This window comes from Peromyscus leucopus, chromosome 1 (genome assembly GCF_004664715.2).
Source record: "Peromyscus leucopus breed LL Stock chromosome 1, UCI_PerLeu_2.1, whole genome shotgun sequence".
Lineage (NCBI taxonomy): Eukaryota > Metazoa > Chordata > Mammalia > Rodentia > Cricetidae > Peromyscus > Peromyscus leucopus.
In genome coordinates this window covers 106539583-106560343 of record NC_051063.1, presented here as the reverse complement: position 1 = coordinate 106560343, position 20761 = coordinate 106539583, and positions in this window count along the sequence as shown.

Genomic DNA, 20761 nt, shown 5'->3' with positions numbered 1-20761 from the left:
GCTATACAGCAAACCTAAGAGACCCCAAAGACCCAGTGTCAAGTGAATCATAATCTCTGTCAAAAGGATTCAAGAGTAGGAAAATCCAAAAATGAATTGTTTTTGTATTAGGAGAGTAAGGGGCAAAATTATGAATTATGTTAAAAAATTGATTTTAAATTAATATCTGTCTATGTTTAGTTAAAATTCCCAGCAAGTAATATTTGAAACTTAAAATTTGATATCTAACATCCCCACCCCCCATTAAAACCCTGTAGCAAACATTTACAATTCTGAGAGTTGTTTGTATTTGTTTCTTTGATTTGTTTGTTTATTGTATATAGCTCAGGCAGGCCTTGAACATGAGATCCTCCTGCTTTAGTCCTCCGGGTGATGGGATTGCAGGTGTGAACCACAGTGTCTGGTTAGTAGTATTGCTTTCAAAAACAGGAATAAGAGCTGTCAAGATACCACAGGGGCCAGAGGTGCTTGATTCCCAGGACCCACAAGGTAGAGGAGAGAACCAGTTCCTGATGTAGTTCTCAGACGTCCACATGCCCGGTGGCAGGCACATCCGCACACAGACACATGGATGGGTGGATGGATGGATGGATGGATGGATGGATGGATGGATGGATGGATGGATGGATAGGTGGATGGATGGATGGATGGATGGATGGATGGATGGATGGAATGGATGGATGGGTGGATGGATGGATGGGTGGGTGGGTGGATGGATGGACGGATGGGTGGGTGGGTGGATAGATAGATGTAACTCAATTGAGTAATGAGAGAAGTAAGTACGACTGGGATTACCACTTCTATTCAACATCATATATCAGAAGCTCCAGGGAATTATTAAGGAGAGAAAAAAATTGTAAAGATTGAAAACCAAAGGAATGCTAGCAGTCATTTTCCAGAGTATATGTTTTTCTACATAGAAAAGCAAAATGACTTTAAGTCAGACTTAATAAGAGTTTAACAATCTGCCTGGTGTAAAATCAACATACAAAAGTCAATTTGCCCCTTTACAATACAGTTTTTACTGAAGTTATCTATCTCTGAAGTTATCCTAAATAAGCTGTGATGTATACCATGTTCATGAATAGTTTGCCTTATGCTACGAAGACATCCTTTCTCCCTGTAGAGACACACAGAGTCTATGCAATCCTCATGAGATTGCCAGAGAATCTTGTATTGGGAGAAAAACTGACTGTGGGTTTGTTCCTTCAGGATCTGTATAGAAGAGCAAACATCCAAAGCAGGTTTCCCTGGCCAAGGACCAGGCAATCTGAACATCAATAGGAATGACGGCAAACAGTTTGGCATGAAGATAGTGTGTCATAGTGCTGAAGAGAAACCCTTCATTGGTCACCTTTGGAGAAGGCCAGAAACTACCCCATGACTATCTCAAAACTGATGAGTCAAGAGAAAGACACATTCATCCTGACTTGCTGTTTAAAGTAAACCTCAAGGAAATGAACTCGTAGTTGTGGAAAGGAAGTTGTTGTTTTCTTTAATAAAGGAACTGTAGCTAATAAATAAAGAACAATATAATCAGAAATCGCCGTCTTTGCATTTCTTTAGAGGATGCCTGATTACAGGATGGGGACAGGAAAAGGACAAAACTTAGCTTGGAACAGCTTGTAATGCCCAGAGTAAGGACATTCTCAGAGAATGATGGGGATTTCTTCAAGGGATGCAGAAGCCAGTTTGAAGCCCCCACCCCCACACCAGGCCAAAGTGGGGAGGCTCAGTGCATCCCAACAATAACAGCGAGAGGTGACAACCCACTGAGTAAGGCAGAAAGAGTCCATCCTCGAAAAACCAAGGAATGCTCTGCAAACCTGATGAGAAAAAGCTGTTGCTGACCGACTGAAGTTTTCTGCCTCCTGACATCTTCTCTCCAATCTTATCAACCGTTATTTAAAAGGCAGCCAAGGACATTTGACATATTAGATGTGTGATTCTATTAGATGACCACTATTTATCTATCTGGGGGTGTTGAAGCGCCTGGATCTTTTGGAAAGACTTGGTGAAGTAGTTATGTGTGAAATGAGACGAGACAGTTAATATCGTCTCCAAATATTTCAGGGCTGGGGGTCTAGCCCTGAGCATGAGAGTCAACGTAATTGCTGACAGAATACCCTGGTTTGTTACGCCGTTCATCCCAGTGTGTGTCCAAAGCACACAGAGACCTCCTCAGCGCACTCATAATGAACTAAGCCGTAGAGCAAATATGAACAAACTCCAGTGATGCAGTGTCGTATCAACCATGCTCTCCGACCAAAGAATTCGACAGCGGGAAAGTTTGAAAACGAATTGTTTTCATTAGCAGATTAAGGGGCTAGCACAGTAGAGCTAACATAGTAAGGACGCGGGAAACATGCTCGTTTCCCTCTTTGCTGTATCTTTAACTGCGCATGTTCAGCTGCTTCATTCAGTGCGTGATGGTCTGCGCCCGTGTCTGCGTGGTCAGTGAGACACAATGCCAGTGGGTGGACGAGTAAGCACAACCTTTTGGGGGGCATGGGAAACAAAATTTATTTTTAAAACGGGCCATTAGAAATTCTACCAAAGCATCTCATCAGGAATTGGTTGAGTGTGAGCGAGGATCTATCTAAGGTGTGCATCTTTGCAAATATCATTTTAAAAACTAAGCTGTTCTCTTTTTCCACCACACAAATCGAGTGTCCTGTTTGTGATGTAGCCCAGGCTGGCCTTGAACTTGCTATGATCTTGAACTCCAGATCCTCTTGCCTCTACCTCCTGAGTGCTGGGTCCACAGGTCCGCACAAATTAAGATGGATTCATAAGTGAAAAAGTTAAAATAGTATGTGAAGCAAGACAACATCATAATTACTTATAAATACATTGTGTATATATTGCTGTCTACACTGAATGAGAGTTTCTCACAGAACACATGCTAAACTATGGATCTTCTCTTTGTTACGGTTTACAAATTTCAAAGTAAATCATTCAAATTAATAGCGATATTAATATTACTTTGAGAGACCTTTTATGTAAGGAAACTGTTAAGAAATTGTAAGAAACTGGGATGTAGCTCCGTGGGAGAGCACTTGCCTGGTGTATGTGAGGCCCTGGGTGTGATCCTCAGAATGAAGGAACGAAGTGGGGGAGAAAATGACTCTGTGTGTGTGTGTGTGTGTGTGTGTGTGTGCGCGCGCGCGCGCGCGTCCATATAGGTCACATATGTGACATCCCAGAATAGCAGGATGAAGACAGGAGGGCTTTGTTCTGCCAGCTTTTAAGATGTAACCTGGTAAAGTGACTGAAGCTCCAGCAACACAGACTTCAAGGAAGCCACGCACTTGTGCTCATCTGTGATCCCAGCTCTTGGGATAAGGCAGGAGTACGGGGAAACTCCAGGCCAGCCTGGGCCTACAGAGACACCTTACCGCAGCAAACAAATAGACCCAAGCCTACATAAAAATCAATTCCAGATGAATAAACGATACTTGCAAAAAGTAGTATTAGAATTTTTTTAACAAAAAAGATGGGTGCCTTTCTTTTAGTGCTGTGATTAAAAACAACAACAACATTATTTTCAAAAACAAAAACAGAAGTTCGAAGCATGCACACATCCCAGGAAGTGCCCTGCACTCACTTCGGGGCAGAGCAGACTGAGCTGAGAGTCTCCCAGCTCAGCCTGCTTCCAGAGAGGATGGGGGCAGCAGGAGGCACCCCACCCTGTGGGTTCCCTAGTGTTGTAGTAAGAAGAGACATGTGTGGTGTCTCTTCTTTATTCTCAGTGATTTTGAGATAGGATCTCACTGTAACAGCCCAGGCTGTCCTTGAACTTACAGAGAGATCCATCCACCAAAGCCTCCTTGAGTGAGTCCTGGGATCCCAGGTCTGTGCTACCTGCCATATGCACCCATGCACTAGGCTTCCCTCTCATACAAGAGTACCAGTCGCTGGGCCCGAGGTGGGTGGAGTGGGATGAGGGGTAGGGATGATTCAGTTGGCCAAGTGTTTATCTTGACTTCAAGGATCTGAGTTGGTAAAGCTCTTGCCTTAAAACATAAGGATCCCAATTCAATCCTAGAACCTACATAAAAGTGCCAAGGGCACAATGGACTGTGCTCATAATCCCCAAGCGGGGGGTGAGGGGGTGTGGGGGGAAGGGGGAGACAGGCAGATGCCTGGAAGTCATTCACCAACTAGTCTAGGCTCCTTAATGAGCTCTAGGCCAGTGAGAGCCACTATCTCCAAAAACAAGATAGACAGAGGCCAGAGGAGGAGCAACTGACTCTGGCCTCCACACACACATATACATGTGTGTACAAAAATGACACTAGTCATCTTGGGCTAGGGCCCTCCCTCATGACCTTAACTTGCTTACCTCTGTAAAGACCTTGTTTCCAGGTAAGATCACATTCGTGAGTACCAGAGTGCACAAGACTCAAATAAGTTCAACCTATCTAGCTTCGTCTTTATCTTATGAACACTGAGTTGCTGTACACAAGTAGCCCTGGGCTCATTTAATCTACCTATCAGTCTCCAAGTGGGCATTGGGAAGCCAGTATGGCCTTTGAGCTAAGAATGGAAAACTGGTCCTAATGGCCAAATCCTGAACAGATCATGTCCCGATACCTCAACGGCTTAGTTTGGGGGCCAAGGGGATGACAATCTGTGAAAGTGGCTAGTGTGTGCCCAGCTTTCTGTGAAGGAGACACCTCTCACTTCCCAGGGTTCCAGGAGTTTCTTGGGCATAGAGGAAGCCCAGCAGGTCTCCCTGTGGCTGGGAAGCCCCTCCAAGGCAGAGCTGTGTTGTATTTTTCCTAACTCCCCCCATGCACGGTCCCTTCCATTGTCCCATCAGCGTCATGATGTCTGAAGAATATGACCCTGAGGGAAAGGGCAGCCTGACCCCAAGAACAAGTCAATGGCCTCTGGGAAACCAGCATGAGTTTCCATACTCACATCAGGAAGCCAAGTCTTGACCCCTAGAAAGGAACTAACGATAAAACCTGGGCCTCTCAGTAGGCGGTCAGCCATGCCCCGGTCCCTCTTCCCCCTCTCTAGAGTCTGGCCCCATTGAGATGCAGGGATGTTTATTTGTGTGTGTGCGTGCATGCAGGGAAAACAGAACGGGATGAAATATGTCCTTGCATCTGGAAAGCTATTTTGAGCTGGGCTGGCTGGGCGGTGCTCCTGATAATGAACCCCGGCTGACCCAGACTGGGCCCTGGCCTTATGGCCTTTCTCCCCACCAGGACCCAGAGTTCTAACAACTACACAGCTTATAGGATTGTGGGTTCCAGACCAAACCAGTGGCTCATTCAGGGGTGGTCTTGGGGAAGCCTCTAATGCTCCCTAGACCTGATCTTCCAAGGGGAAGACCGAGGCTTCTGCTGCTCCCTCCTGGGGATCTTGACAGGGGACGTTGGCAGTATGAATGGTGTCAACTCTGTGTGAGACAAACAAGCCACGTAGGCCACATAGCCTAAGACCCAGAGGTAGACGGAGGCTCTCTGGGACCCTCTGACCCCCACCAGTGTGCTCCCTCCTTTTCCACTCAAGGGACACACTGCATTTCTGGACACAGCTAACCTGCCTTGATTCTAGGCTCACCTGACCCTTTGCCTGCCTCCCACTGCTCTCAGAAGTAGGTCAAGCTCTACCCCCACTCCCCCAGTCGGTTGGCCCTTCTTAGCCGGACCCCCACCCCAGCCTCCTTCTCTGTGCTCTGAAGCCAGGCTGGCCTCTGTCCACTCCTCATACCACTGATGAGTCAGTCACCCAGGAGCTGAACACGCCCCGTCTGCTTCATCCCCACCACGTGGGGTGCTTCAAGGGCACCTCACAGGGCCCAGGCCTGGCTGGAAGTGATGTTTTCCAATGTGCCTGTCACACAATGGACCCTTAATGCTAGTTTCTTCCTTCCTTATGCACACACACCCTCTTTCCTTTACACAACTCCAATGGCACACACATAAATCTCACTCCAGCAGCTGCTGGGGAGAGGCTTGGTGGGAGGAGCAGGAAGCAAGAGAGAGCCAGGCTCTGAGATAGAGACACCAAAGTGAGCAGTACCACTCTCTCACGAGCCTATCTGCACTTGAGGCAGGAAGCTACATGTTGAGCTCCCATCAGCTCAGCAGAGACAGGGACATGTCACCTACCAGAAGCAGTTCGGGAAGGGGGCTGCTGGGGAATGGGGATGATTGCTCAGTCAGTAACGTGCAAACATAAAGACTTGAATTCAACCCCCAGAACCCACATTTAAAAGCCAGGCATGGAGGAGAATGTTTATAATCCCAATGCCAGTGAGGAGGGGACAGGTGGATCCTTGGGGCATGGTGGCCAGCCAGCTTAGTACTCCAGCCAATGAGAAACTCTGTCTCAAAAACCAAGGTGGATGGCTTCTGGGGAACAAGACCCAAAGGTTATCTCTGGCCTCCACATATGCAGGCTTATGCAGGTGCACCCACATGTATACACACACACACACACACACACACACACACTATTAACAACAACAACAACAACAACAAAATAATCGATGCAGAAGGCTGGCCCCCTTGAAGCAAGAAGTTCACACAGACTTCTGGATCCTAAAAGTGAGGCAGGAAGGACAGAGATTCCTGGAGAATGGAGGCCATGCTCCCAGTGAGTTTTGTGAACTTCAGAACAAAAATGGGGGCTGGGATGAGGAAGGGGGGGCATTCCAGAGTCCCAAAGCCACCAAATGTCTGATGTGGTGGCTGGTTCAGGGCCAGCACACCAGCAGTCTTGGAGCTTGTTGGAGATACAGGCTCAAGCCCCGCCCTAGCCTGCGAGGGAAAAGCTGCACATTGACAGAGCCTGTGAGTTCACAGTGCGTTATCACGGTCAGAAGAGCTCCACTCTTAGGGACTGCTCCATCGTGGGAGAAAGGCTGAGAAAGGAGAACCCTCTGTCCTGTTTGCCACTGTGTTAGTGACAGCCCTGAGCCTGGATGCCCCATCCAGGGGTCCTTGAACTAGCATAGGCGTATCCTGGCCTCCCCCATGCAGGAATCCATCCTCCTTTATAGGGCAGCGCGGGCGCGTGGGGGGTGGGGGGTGTTCACTACAGAAAAGGGTCTGGAGCCTGGTAGTGGTGCTCTTGCCAACTTGAGGATACAGTGTGTTCCTCAGATCCCCCTGAGACGGGGTGAGGTAGGCAATACCATCCGGAAGTGCAATAATGGTTTTCTCATCGATGCCTAGTGATAATCTAAGGGGTCCAGGTACTATGATTTGCCCCTCAACCCAGCCCTCCTTTTTAATGGTGTCAGCTTCTGTCAGCTATCAGGGGCCCCAGCTCGGCTGGCTGCTGGTGTCTGGAAGCCCACATTCCTGGGCTGTGATGGAGTGTATACTGGAGGCCCAGGCTGGGGGTACCCAGAGGGGTGTGCTTGGCTGTGAGCCCTGACGCCTGGCTGCCTGAGGAACATCAGAAAGCTAAGAGCTTTCTCTCTTCGTTGATGGGGCCAGGAGGTATGATTAGAGGCTAATGTGGCAGAGTTTGGCAGGACAGAGATCCAGCCAGACTTGGAGACAGGGCCTATCCCTAGTATTGGGGAAGAGAGGGTTGGGGTGAACTGAGGTTCAGTGGCTGACCGGGGGACAGTTGTTGAGCAGAAATACTGAAAATTCTTGAGCTAAAGTCAGACTTGGCTGGGTTTTAATACAAGCTTTGTCACTTTTTAGGTATGTGGTGTGGGGACAAGTCACTGCCGTGTCTGGCCTCAGTGCTCCACAGGAAACTGGTGGTGTAACCCTCCTGAGGCCATGATGACACGCATAGACCTCATAACAGCAATGGACTTAAAAGTACACCCAAATGAAGCCATTAAAACAGGACATTCTTTGGAAAAGGAAAAATGCATGCAAGCACACAGCCCATGCAACACTCTAAGAACCCCCTTCTCCCACCCACTTCTGCTCTTTGCCTGGTTTGGTTTCTCTCTCAACCTCCTGGAAAATTCCATCCCCAAACTATCCGACCCCTTGTCATCCTCTCCCCAATTCCCCTCTCCTGCCGTGCTTTATGCTGTGACTTTCCTCTAGCAATAAGGAAAGCAGAGAGAAAACTGCAGAGAATCCTGTATGAGCAGTCATGTCTCATCCCGGCTGCTACTATTATTTAAAAGGCATATTGTTATGATTTTATATTGTGTGTGTTTGAGTGTGTGTGTGTGTGTGAGAGAGAGAGGGGGGGCAGGGGGAGAGAAAGAGGGAGAAGAGAGGAGAGAGGAGAGAGAGGAGAGAGGAGGAGAGGAGAGGAGAGGAGAGGAGAGAGAGAGAGGGGAGAGAAAGGAGAGGAGAGGAGAGAGAGAGGAGAGAAAGGAGAGAAAGAGAGAGAGAGGGAGGGGGGGGGGGGGGGGGGAGGGGGGAGGGGAGAGGAGAGAGGGAGAGGGGGAGAGAGGAGAGGAGAGGGAGGGAGGAGGAGAGAGAAGAGAGAGAGAGGGAGGAGGGGGAGGAGGAGAGAGAGAGAGAGAGAGAGAGAGAGAGAAAGGAGAGACGAGAGAGAGGGAGGGAGGGAGGGAGAGAGAAGAGAGAGAGGAGAGAGGGGGAGAGAAAGGAGAGGAGAGGAGAGAGAGAGGAGAGAAAGGAGAGACAAGAGAGAGAGAGGGAGGGAGGGAGGGAGAGAGGAGAGAGAGAGAGAGAGAGAAGGAGGGAGGGAGAGAGAGGAGAGAAAGGAGAGACAAGAGAGGAGAGGGGGGGGGGGGAGGGAGGGAGAGAGAGAGAGAGAGAGAGAGAGAGAGAGAGAGAGAGAGAGAGAGAGAATGAATATGTGGGTATCCAAGAAGCCTAAAGAAAGAGGGGAAGAAGGCACCAGATCCCCCTGGAGCTAGAGTAACTAGTGAGCCATCGTGTGGGTGCTGGGAGTCAAACCTGGGCCCTCCGGAAGAAGAGTAAGTGCTCTTCACCACTGAGTCATCCCTCCACCCCTAAAAGACAAAATCTGACTCAACACAATTATCAAAATAGGAGGCGTCCTGGCCTCGAACAACTCTTTCTTCACGGTTCCATCCTTTCCCTATGGCGGGTATTGCAATGGCAAGGGCATCTTCCCTTTGTGATGGAGAACTGAACTGGAGAGTGGGCAGAGAGGAGCCTACCAGAGCGAGGCAGAAGGGGAAGGACCTGGCAAAAGAGGGTAGGGAGATGGGTTTCTAAGAACACAGGAAGGGGTTGGCTACTGCTCAGGATGTCGATGCAGAAAGCTGCCCTTCTAACAAGAAGAGCCAGTGCTACACCCTGAAACTTAAATGTCTCCCCAGGACTCATGTGGTCAGGAGTTGCCCCCTGGCTGATGGGCCACTGGGAGGCAATGGACTAAAGGACATGGAGCCAAGTTGAAGGAGGTAGGCCACTGGAGGTACGCCCTTCAGGGGTGAGTTCTTCCCTCCCTTCCCCACCCTCCCTTTTCCCTCCCTCCTTCCTAGCATCTAGGAGGTGAGCAGCTGTGTTCCACCTCACCATAGACCCAAGATGACAAGACCAGGTGACCATGGACCAAAACCTCTGAACCCATAAGGTAAAATAAGCCCTCCCAAGTTGATGTCAGTTGGTTATTTATTTATTGGTTTTTCTTTGTTTTTCAAGACAGGGTTTCTCTGTGTATCCCTGTCCTGAACTTGCTCTGTAGACCAGGCAGACGTTGAACTTGGAGATCCACCTGCCTCTGCCTTCCAAGGGCTGGGAATAAAGGCGTGAGTCATCACCACCCAGCTGATGTCTGTTATTTTGTCACAGTCAGATAGACTCAAATTGTAGCCTGCCTTTTCCTTTTGGGTGTGTGTGTGTTCATGTGTGTGCACATGTACGTGTGTGCATGCATGCATGAGTACGTGTGTATGTGTGTGTTGGGGATTAAACCCAGGGCCTGTGCATGCTAAATACATACTCTATGGCTGAGCTACATACACCCTCAGCCCCTTGCAGAAGGGTATCAATGGCAGAAGCCTGACCAGGGATTACTGAGAACCCACTCCCAACATCATCATCCAGTTTGAATTTCAACGACAGATAAAATCCAAGGCTCGAGGAATGGCAAGTCCATACTGCATTGAAGATGACCACAGTAACAGCAAAGCCAGCCCAACTCAAGTCCTCCCTGAACTGATTCCTCTACACCAAGAGTCTGCCTGAACAGGAGACCCACTTTCATCCCTATTTCAGTCTCTACTGTCCTATAGACAGTGTTTGACAACCCATCAAAAAGAAAAGACAGTTGCCAGGGCTGGAGAGATGGCTCCACGGTTAAGAGTGCTTGCTGCTCTTCCAGAGGACCTGGGTTTGGTTCACAACTACAATTGGTAACCCTAATTCCAGGGGATCCCACACTCCCTCTGGCCTCCACAGGCACACGGTGCACACATGTACATGCAGGCAAAACACTCACATACATAAAATAAAGATAAACATTTTTCAAAAGGACATTTGCCAATAGCTCCTCAGACAGAAGGGACTTCATGAGCCCTTCCCATCCCTGCTGGGATTTCGGCTGGCTTGGCCTTGTGGAGATCTTGGGCATGCCATCACAGCCACTGTGAGTTCATGTGTGCAACAAGCCTGTCCCTTCTGGTGAAACACTGTTTTGCTCCAGTCAGCCACTGTCACTGGCTCTCTTAACCCTTCTGCCCCCTCTTCCTTCATGATCCCTGAGCCTGGTGAGGAAGGGTGTGATAGGTAGAGCTGAGCACTCTGAAGTCTCTTATGACCAGTTGGGGGCCTCAGTATTAGTGACCATCTACACAAATAGAAGCTTCTCTGATGAGGTAAAGAGACACAGTCATTTATAGGGATAAAGACAAGAACTTAAGGGGCAGTTCAATACTGTGTCCATTTAGCAGAGTAATAGTACTAGGTTCTTTCCTAGGACCTAGGACCTAGCCAGCCATGAGGGTTGGGCTCAGTGGCTAAAGTGAATCAGAAAAGACAAATGGGGGAAAAAAATCTAACAAAATGGGTAGACTTAAATCCAACCACATCAATAACTACATTAAATATAGGTAGTTTAAATACATAATCAAAACAGATTGTCATATTGGATGAAAAAGCAAGATTCAACAACCCTGTGTTATGTGCAAGAAACTCATTTAGACATAAAGATATAGATAGGTTAAAAGCAAAAGAATAGAAGGCTGGGGGGGGGTTTAGCTCAGTTGGTAGAATGTTTGCCTAGCATGCACAAAGCCCTGAGTTCTATTCACAGCACCCCAAAAACTGGGTGTGGTGGTATATGCCTGTAATTCTGGCAACCAGGAGGTGTAGGGAAAAGGATAAGGCATTCAAGGTCATCCTTGGCTATATATCAAGTTCAAGGCCAACCTGAGCAACAGGAGACTGTCTCAAACTAACAAACTAACAAACAAAAAGTAAAAGAATAGAAACAATGTCATAAAACATTAACCAAAAGAAAATCCAAATGCTTGTAAGATTTTCTCTCTTATCATTTGCCTTGAGCTGACCGACTATGAAGTATCTTGGTATAATTTACCAAATCCTTTATTTACCTAATATACCAATAACACACAGGCCAGATTGCTTGATATTGTCTCCCAGTTAACTGATGCTCTATTCATTTAAAAGTATATTCTTCGGGCTGGAGAGATGGCTTGGTAGTTAAGAGGACTGACTGCTCTTCTAGAGGACCTGGGTTCAGTTCCCAGCACCCATGTGGCAGCTCACAACTGTCTAACTCCAGATCCAGGAGACCTGACGCCCATGGCACATCACCGAAACTCATAAAATAAAAAATAAACATTCTTACACTGTCTCATTTTGGATAGTTCTTGTTATGCTGGCTGGACTAGAGCAGCAAGACTCTGGGCACTCTAGCCCTTGGCCCTGTAAAACAGGACGCTTTCCGGGTGACTGGCAGGAACAGGCATCATCCTGACCAGCTGAGATCTCCTCTAATCCGTCATGCTGCTTCTTTTCTGAGCCTTGGGACCTCCTCGTATGGATGCACAGGTCCCTGCTGACCTTTTAAGGAGTCTGAAGATCTCAGGAGCAAGGTCCTTGCATATTCTTGCTCCCTTGGGTCTCTCTGCACTGTTTCCTGTTTCACTGATGGAGCCCACTAGGCTCTGCCTAGGTTCTGCTCCCTGTGCTGTGCAGTAAAGCTTTCTTCTATGCTGATGCAATTATGGGTGTCAAGAATTCTGGCCTTTGGTGCTTGATGTCCAGCGTCTTGAAAACCATTGTGCCACTCATTGTTGGCCCAGAAGAGAAAATCCATAACCTATTGTTCTGCACTGATCAGAATTGTTTATAAGTCAGGATTATCAGGAAAGGAGATGGAGAGGGAAAAGAGTGGGACAGAGAGGGAAGAGGAGGAGAAAAAAAGAGGAAAGTGAGATCATATTGGATCGTCTGGTGCTGGAGAGGTGGCTCAGTGGCTACAAGCATTTGGGGCTCTTGCAGAAGGCCTAGGTTCAGTTTCCAGCATCCAAATGGCAACTCATAAGTATCCTTAGCCCCTGGTGATTTGACAGCTTCTGCTGGCCTGTGTGGGTACTGTATGCACATGGTGCAGGGCACATATGCAGGCAAAACACTCATATACATGAAAGTAATATATCTTTGTTAAAAGAAAAGGAATGATTTCAGGAGGAAATCCTTGAGCAAGCTAGAGGGATTCGGTGGTAGAGAGTGTGACTTTAACAGACACTCTTCCACTGTGATGAACATTGGGCATGTGAGTTCAGCTGTAGGTAGGTCAGAGAAATGGCACAATGGTTGGAAGAAGTGGCTTAACTTGGTTTCCCCAGCAACTCTCCAGACAAGCTTAGGAGGAGCCCCCGGGAACCCCACTATGAGAGTAGGGATGCGGCAGAGAGAAGGCAGCACACGAGGAAACATTTCCGGGAGTTACTGATGGGTGCCAGGGCTGACGTACAGAACTCAGCATGAGCCCCAAGGGAACTTCTGACCAGTTTCCAAGAGCTCTCGGTTGAAAGAGGGCATGCCTGTCCCAGCACTTGGCATCCCTGTACTACGGAGATGAAGACGGGAGATCCCAGGGCTCTCAGGCCAGCCAGGTAAGTCTAGTGGGTGAGGCCCAATTCCCACTAGGGAACCCTGCCTCAAAACACAAGGGGAGACAGACCAGTCAGTAAGGTGTCTGCCTCTCAAGTATCGGGACCATGTTCAATCCTCAGAACCCACATAACAATGCTGCATGTGGTGGTGCATCCTGAAATCCCAGCACTGGGAAAAGGCAGGCTCTCTGGGGTTCACTGGCCAGGTTAGTCCAGCCTAACTACAGAGTCCCCAAGCCAATGAAAGACCCTGCCCCCAAGGAAGTGGAGGAGGATGACACTCAAGGTTGTCCCCACATGCACATGTACCTCCCATATAAGCATGCATGTGGGGCCCACAGAAATACACATAAATAAGAAATCAACACTGGGCTGTGAGGAACAATGTCTGAGGCTGACCACTGGCCTCCACACACTGGAATGCGTGGTATACCCACACAACGCACACAGATGCAGAAAAAGATTCAAGAGGACAGTGCTTGTCATTGCGTGACTGCAGATGCAGAATGACCTGCCACCTCACACCTCTCCTCACCCCTGTCCTCACCCTCCTGCCACCTCACCCGTCCTCACCCTCCTGCCACCTCACCCGTCCTCACACTCCTGCCACACCTCACCCTTGTCCTCACCCCTGTCCTCACACCCGTCACCTCACCCCTGTCCTCACACCCGTCACCTTACCTGTCCTCACACCCCTGCCACCTCACACCTGTCCTCACCCCTGTCCTCACATCCCTGTCCTCACACCCCTGTCCTCATACCCCTGCCACCTCACCCCTGTCCTCACTCCTCTGACCAGGAAGGCCTGACTTCACACTGAGCCACAAGAAACCCTTCTTACTAGTTCCTTTTGTCAGATTGTCACCGGGTGACTCCACGGTGACCCATGCCTGCAATCCCAGCACTTGGGAGGCTGAGGAAGCAGGAGGAATGTCTCCAGTTTGAGGCAAGCCTGGCTAAATAGTGAGGCTGAAGCTAGCCTGAGTTACTGTAGGATACCGCGTCTCAGAACACAGCCAAAGCAGCACACTGAAGCAAGGGTTAGGCTCAACCTCTCCCTCGCTCCTGCAACCTCTAGGCAGGCCAGCTGTCTACTTTAGGTTTGCATTCTAGTCCAGATCTCTGGACTCAGGGCCTCCTAGTGACAGCACTGAACCCTACTCCTTTTATTCCTCCTCCCACAAGGCTGCGTTCTTATTGCCAAGCTGGGAAGTTGTTAGAATGATGCTCAGCATAATGGTCTCACAGCAAGAGATCACGAGAGTGCATTTCTGGAAGTTATGTACTATGGTTCAAATGAACAATAACAACATCAACAACGTCCTGTGGCTTCATTTATTTGTGCTGTAGTCACCGGAAAAGTCGTCAACCCCCCAAATGACTCATTCCCTGAGGTTCTGAATATGATCCTAAAATCACCACCCATGGTCTTCCTGTCCTTTGAAGTGACAGAACAAATGACAGCAGAGATGGGCACTGTCCCCTGAGTCCAGAATGGATGCTACATAAACATCATCTCAACAATAACATCTCACAACAATAACATCCTCATCTAAAAACAACCCAAACTAAGGATGTTGTTTCTGCTGCTTGCTTGTGCCCTTCAGTTAGGAAGCACTGCACCTGTGTGCAGAGACCAAGACCAAGATGGTTTGTGGGGGTTGTATAGTCAATTAATGAACCTGCTGGTGCTTCCTTATGCAGGTCCTGCTCTAAGGGCAGGAAAGTGAATTGGATTCTCAGAGTGAAAGTTGTGGTCCCAGGTGAAAACATCCAGGAAGATGTGAATGAGAAGGCTAAGGGGGAGAATAGGAAGTGTCCTGGGAGGTGACTTGAGATAGAAGATTAAAGAGGGCTTCATAAACAATTAGGGGTCAAGGGCTGGGACATGGCTTAGTCTGCCAAGTGCTTGCCATGTAAGCATGCGAACTTGTTGGATCTCCAGCACCCATGTAAAAAACCCAAGCGTGGTGGCATGCATTTGTAATCCCAGCACTGGGGTGCAGAGAAAGGAGGATCCTTGGAGTTCACTGGCTAGCCTAGCCTAGTCAGAGAGCCCCAGTCAGCTCCCAGTAAGAGATCCTGCTTCAAGAAACAAGGTGGATGCACTGAATGAGGAAGAAGCAAGTGGGGGAAAGAGCCTGTCAGATTCTTCTAGCAAGACAATGCTAGTGCTATGAAATTAAAACCCGAAACAAGCAGCCCTTTCAATCATGTTGCTAAGTCCAGAGATTCTGACAATACTTTGTAGGTAGGTGGGAGTGTGACAGCCTTTATCTAGGTGGCTTCTTGACTATTCTGAGGCCATTGATCTCGGGCACCCCACATCTAAGCTGTTTCATTCTACCTCTGGATGCTCTGGCTGTAGCATATCCCATACCTCTACCCACACAGGGAATATCAACCTCATCTGCTACCTCAGCCCCAGGGGGCCGCCTTCTTGTAGTCTCTCCTGACTCAAAATACTGCCCCTTCTTCCCAGCACAGACAAGATGCTATGGTCAGGGGTTAGCAAGCAGGAGTCAGATGGAACCACAGGTGTTGATCTTGGTTGGGACAGCTTAAGGCTGAAATACTTTCAGGAAATCAACTGTGAATACCCGAGGCAATGGGTTTGCTCACAGAAGAGAGCATACAGGTACATACTTGAGTCACTAGAAAATTGAAGCCAATGCATCTACTCAGCAATGTGCTAACCTGTACAGCTTCCTCTTTGGGAACCCAGCACCAGCCGGACCCTTCTCCTGTCATCCAAGGCCAGTGCACTGGCAGTACTCCCCCATATTAGAAATCCTCCTTAGAGGGATCTCACCAGGAACAATTCCTTACACCAAAACAAAGCCAAGCAAAATGATAGAAGCAGGTACAGTGCACAGCTGTAGTTCCAGCTGTCTGGAAAGGCTGAGGCAAGAGAATCAATTGAAATCAAGAGTTCACAACTAGGCTGGACAAGAGTAAGATCTCTCACCTCAAAATAAACAAGCAAACACCCCCAAAGCAGCTATGTATGGTGTGACATATGCCTTCCATCCCAGCCCTTGAGAGGCTGTGATGGGAGGATTATGGGTTTGAGACTAGCCTGGGCCACATAGTAAAATTCTCAATAAATTTGTTTTCTAAAATCTCTTGACTACACTTAACCTTACAACAACTACCTGTTTTGTTTGTTTATAGTGACTCATGGGATTGTCTGTGTTTTCCAATTCTTTCCATTCTCCTATGGCTTTTCCAAATTTCATCATTTTCCCAAGGTCACCAATGACTTCCTTGGGGCCAACGTCAAGGACATTGTATTTGATGTAATTGCAAAAATTCTTTTTAGGGCCGTGAGATGGCTCAGCCACTGGTAAAAGGTCATCAAGCTTGATGGCCTGTTTGACACCCAGAACCCACATGGTAGAGGAAGAGAACTGACTCCTGAAAGTTGTTCTCTCTCTGGCTCCCTCTAAATGTAAAAATAACCTGAAAATGAATTGCTTCTTTATTTGTGTCTAGGACACCAGTGTCCAGTTTTACCTCCCACCCTCTGGCCATCCCTTCCATCTCCTTTCTGGTCCCATCATCCTGACCCCCATGTACTGCACTGTCCTAGAGCTCACCCATTCAACCTCTGTCCTTCCGGTCACTGGCCTTTCCATTCGATGTCTAGTAAGCATCTTCAACTTAATGGGTGCCTAACTCAGTCCTGCTCTCACTCCCTGATACGAGAACTCCAAGCTTTCCCAATTCAATGGCTATTCTACTCTTCCAAGGTGCCTGGTTCAAATAAATACCTTGGTGTTGAGTGACATCATTAAAATGTTCTATGCTCCCATCCCCCAACAAGCATCGGAAAACAAGCAGAAACTGTGAGAAGCAGCCTCATCAGAGTTCTGGAAAACAGTTACAGCAATAGCAAATACTCAGTAAAAAAAAAGGTAACTTCAAAACGTCAGGGTACTTACCAGGAACTGGTGGAGGCAGGAAGGGAAGCCACTGTGTAAAGGGGACCGTTTCAGTTGGGTTGATGGAAAAATTCTAGTGACGGACAGTGATGATAGCTGAACACTGTGAATGCACTAAATGCCACCAAGGTATATTCTTAAAACAGTTAAAATGGTAATCTTAGGTTATGTATATTTTGACATGAGGGAGAGGGGGACAACTGATGGCACTCTGTGACACCGCCCAGCTCAGGTCCTCACTGTGGGAGCCTGGTCCCCAGCTACAGAAACAGCAGAACAGAGGTGCCAGGTACACTCTCCTGTTTTGCCCTACCTAGGGTTGACAGTGTCCTAAAGACTGGACAGCCCACAGATGCCGAGGGTAAGACTTACTTGGGTCTAACACAGGTAACTCACCCTGAGCCCTGGAGGAAAAAGTGGGGGAGAATTTGCTGGGGAGGCAGACATTGAAAAGCACCTCTTGGGAGAGGGAACTTGAAAACACTCATTCCAAAAGACCTGAAACTGTCACCTCCACTGGGTCCCTAGGATCTGTGGAAGTCTGAGTAAGGCTGAAGGACCAGATGAGAAAAGCAATTTACAAAGATTTTTGTCTGTTTGTTTAGTTCCTGGGATCCAAGAAAATCTAACAAATATTAGTTGAACACCAGCTAGGAACACAGACTTCAGTAACCACATGTGAGGAAGAAATCAACCCATGACAAGTACAGGAAAAGGCACCAAACAAATGGATTGCTACAGCCTTCAACAGCTGGCCAGCAAAAAAACAAAAACCTGGGCTCAGTGTGCATGCCTTTTATCCCAGCAGAGGCAGGTAGATCTCTGTGAGTTTGAGGCCAACCTGGTCTACACAGTGAGTCCCAGGCCAGCCAGAACTACATACAGAGACCCTGTTTCTAGAATGAACAAACACCACCACCCAGAGAAACCTGAGAAGGTTTAAAAGACATTGATTTACATGACTTAAAAGACAAATGTATAAAAATGATTATAAATCTGCCGGGTGTTGGTGGCGCATGCCTTTAATCCCAGCACTCGGGAGGCAGAGGCAGGCGGATCTCTGTGAGTTCGAGGCCAGCCTGGGCTACCAAGTGAGCTCCAGGAAAGGTGCAAAGCTACACAGAGAAACCCTGTCTCGAAAAACCAAAAAAAAAAAAAAAAAAAAAAAAAAAAAAAAAAAAAAAAAAAAGATTATTGGGGTACATAAAAATATACTTTGTGATAACATGAAGAGAGAGAAGCTACACAGGAACATGAGTTTTGAAGTTAAGTTAGTATTGATTCAAACTGGATTGCTACATATTTAGAACATTCACTATAATTCCCACAGTAGCCACAATGGAAACATCTAAATATCCTAGAAGAATGTGGGTAAACTCTCCAGGCCTTACATGAGTTCAATCCATGGTCTCACACGGTGAAAGGGGAGGAGTCTTTTTAAGTTGTCCTCTGACCTCTACAGGTGCACCACGGCACATGCACCCCCTCCTCCTTCCAAATAAATGTCATTTTAAAAGTTAAAAAAATCCTTAATATGTACACCCAAAAATGAGTGAGGAATGAAGACTATTTTAGGGAACCACTGAAGAGGTTTTTAAAATGATGCAAGGAACTGAGAGTGACATCAGGAAATGCAGTTTTGTTCTTATGCACCAATACAACTAAATAAACATTGTGACCAAATTACTTCTCTATGCCTGCCAGCTCTGGTAGCTTAGGAGTCTTTTGACTTCCCATTCACACACACACACACACACACACACACACACACACACACACACACACACCCTTTGCTATAACTCCACTCTCTGCTCCCACCACTCTGTCTTTGAGTTGGGCTGTCCCTGGACAGCTAGCTTGCCTCCTCCTCTTTGCCTAAACTCTCGTTTTTCCTTTAGACTATAGCTCACACTTCTCTGAGGGACACTTTCTGTAGCAGCCCCGTTACAGCCTTCCTAAACACTCAGTATTTCCACCATCATTCTTACTATTTACTGCTAGTTGTAGTGCTTTGATTCAAACACATCCTTACTAGCTTAAAACTTCCCCAGTATGGGACACCTCCACCCTCAACTGATGTTTCCAAGCTCAACCTCTGCATATGTACTCCAAAGATGCATGGAAGAGAAAGAAGAGGAGGACCCTACAAAGAACCATGGTGGTTGGGTGTGGATTTGCATAGGTAGCAGAAGTCTTCTTGAAACAATCAGGTAATGCAGGGCAAGAACTTCAACCTCTGCTGTCTTCAGCCTTTTGGAACTTACATTCAAGTAGTATACTGGGCCTCAAGCCCAGACTCGCCTGCCTTACAGAAAAACCCTCGACTTGTAAGCATGGAAGACAGAGCAAGCCTTCTCACAAGTCCAAATATGTGCCCGTTTCTTTTCTTGGTCTAGTACACGGGTTAATTCAGAAGCTTGCAAACCCACAGCGCAGAGGCAGCCAACTTCTCACTAGCCTTTATGGAAAAGTCCTTCCACATACTTCCTCTTACAGATCTGTGAAACACTAAAACAGAAACAAACAAAAAACCAACCTGAATCAAGGAGCTCTGTGAGAAGCTGCCTAAGAATCATGAACGTTACACAGCCAAGTTCCTCTGCCCTGCCAGAGGCCAGTCCTCTTGCACGGCACAAACATGCAAGAGGAAAGCAAGAGAAAGCAGTAAGGCATGCCTCAGAGCAATTCCATCTGCAGTGTCTGTGAACTTTCTTTCCTTTAACTTCTCAAGCCCTTGTTATCTGTGTATAAAATGGAATGGTGTGACTACTCAAAACACACCCAATACCTGACTCCTTGCCTGGCATTTTTACATTACTGTTTGTCCAGCCTTTAGAGTCCCAAGGTTAGACTTTATGTTATGGGAAGTGCAGAGAGAATGCAACGGACTCAAGTTCACATAAGCAATAACCAAGGAGCCGTCAGGGACTCAAATCCGGGCCACTATTCCTTTGTACCGTCTCTTGCCACCCTCTGCCCAAGCAGCCTATTGTGGGAGCCTTAGAAAGCAATGCATTCAAAGAACAAGCTTTCAATTCTAAGACACAGTTTAAAAATGTTAAGTAATGCTACATCAGAGAAGAAGAACTAGAGCTGACTCAAAAGATTTTAATGGTGAAGAATTACTATCCTCCTAATAGTAGTAATGCTTCTTATACATCACAAATTCTCAATTGTAGTTAATACCACTGAAAAGAAGCAAAGGGACCAAAGAGATACTTCTCCAGAGATAAACCGATGACTAAGACACACATGAAAAGTGTTCATCATTAGCTGTAAGGTTAATGAAAGTCACAACCACAAGGAGGTAGCACTGTAGATACTAGGCTGGCTACATTAAAAGAGCCAATAGCAAGTGTTGGCAAGAAGTCCTCATGCACAGGTAGAGTGGATGCAAAAACACCTGGTCTCTGTGGCAAACAATCTTGCCAGTTCCTTAAAAGATCAAAGGTAGTTACTCAAGAGAATTGAACCTTAAAGATAATTTGTGCATAGGCATTTACAGCAACACTGCTCATAGTAGTCACAAAGTAAAACAATGCATGTGCCCATCAGCTGATCATTTTTACAGTGTGACACATCCATGTACTGGAATAGCCATAAACAAAGAAGTACTGATACATGCTTGTTGCAATATGGAAAAGTCTTGAGCTATGATACCACATGAAAGACATCACAAAAGACCATTTACTGTATTCTATTCATATGAGGTATCAAGGGCAAGAAGTCCATAGGGACAGAAAGATGAGCAGCCCTCTAGGGCTGGAGAGGTAACTGGTGATGCTGTTTGGGG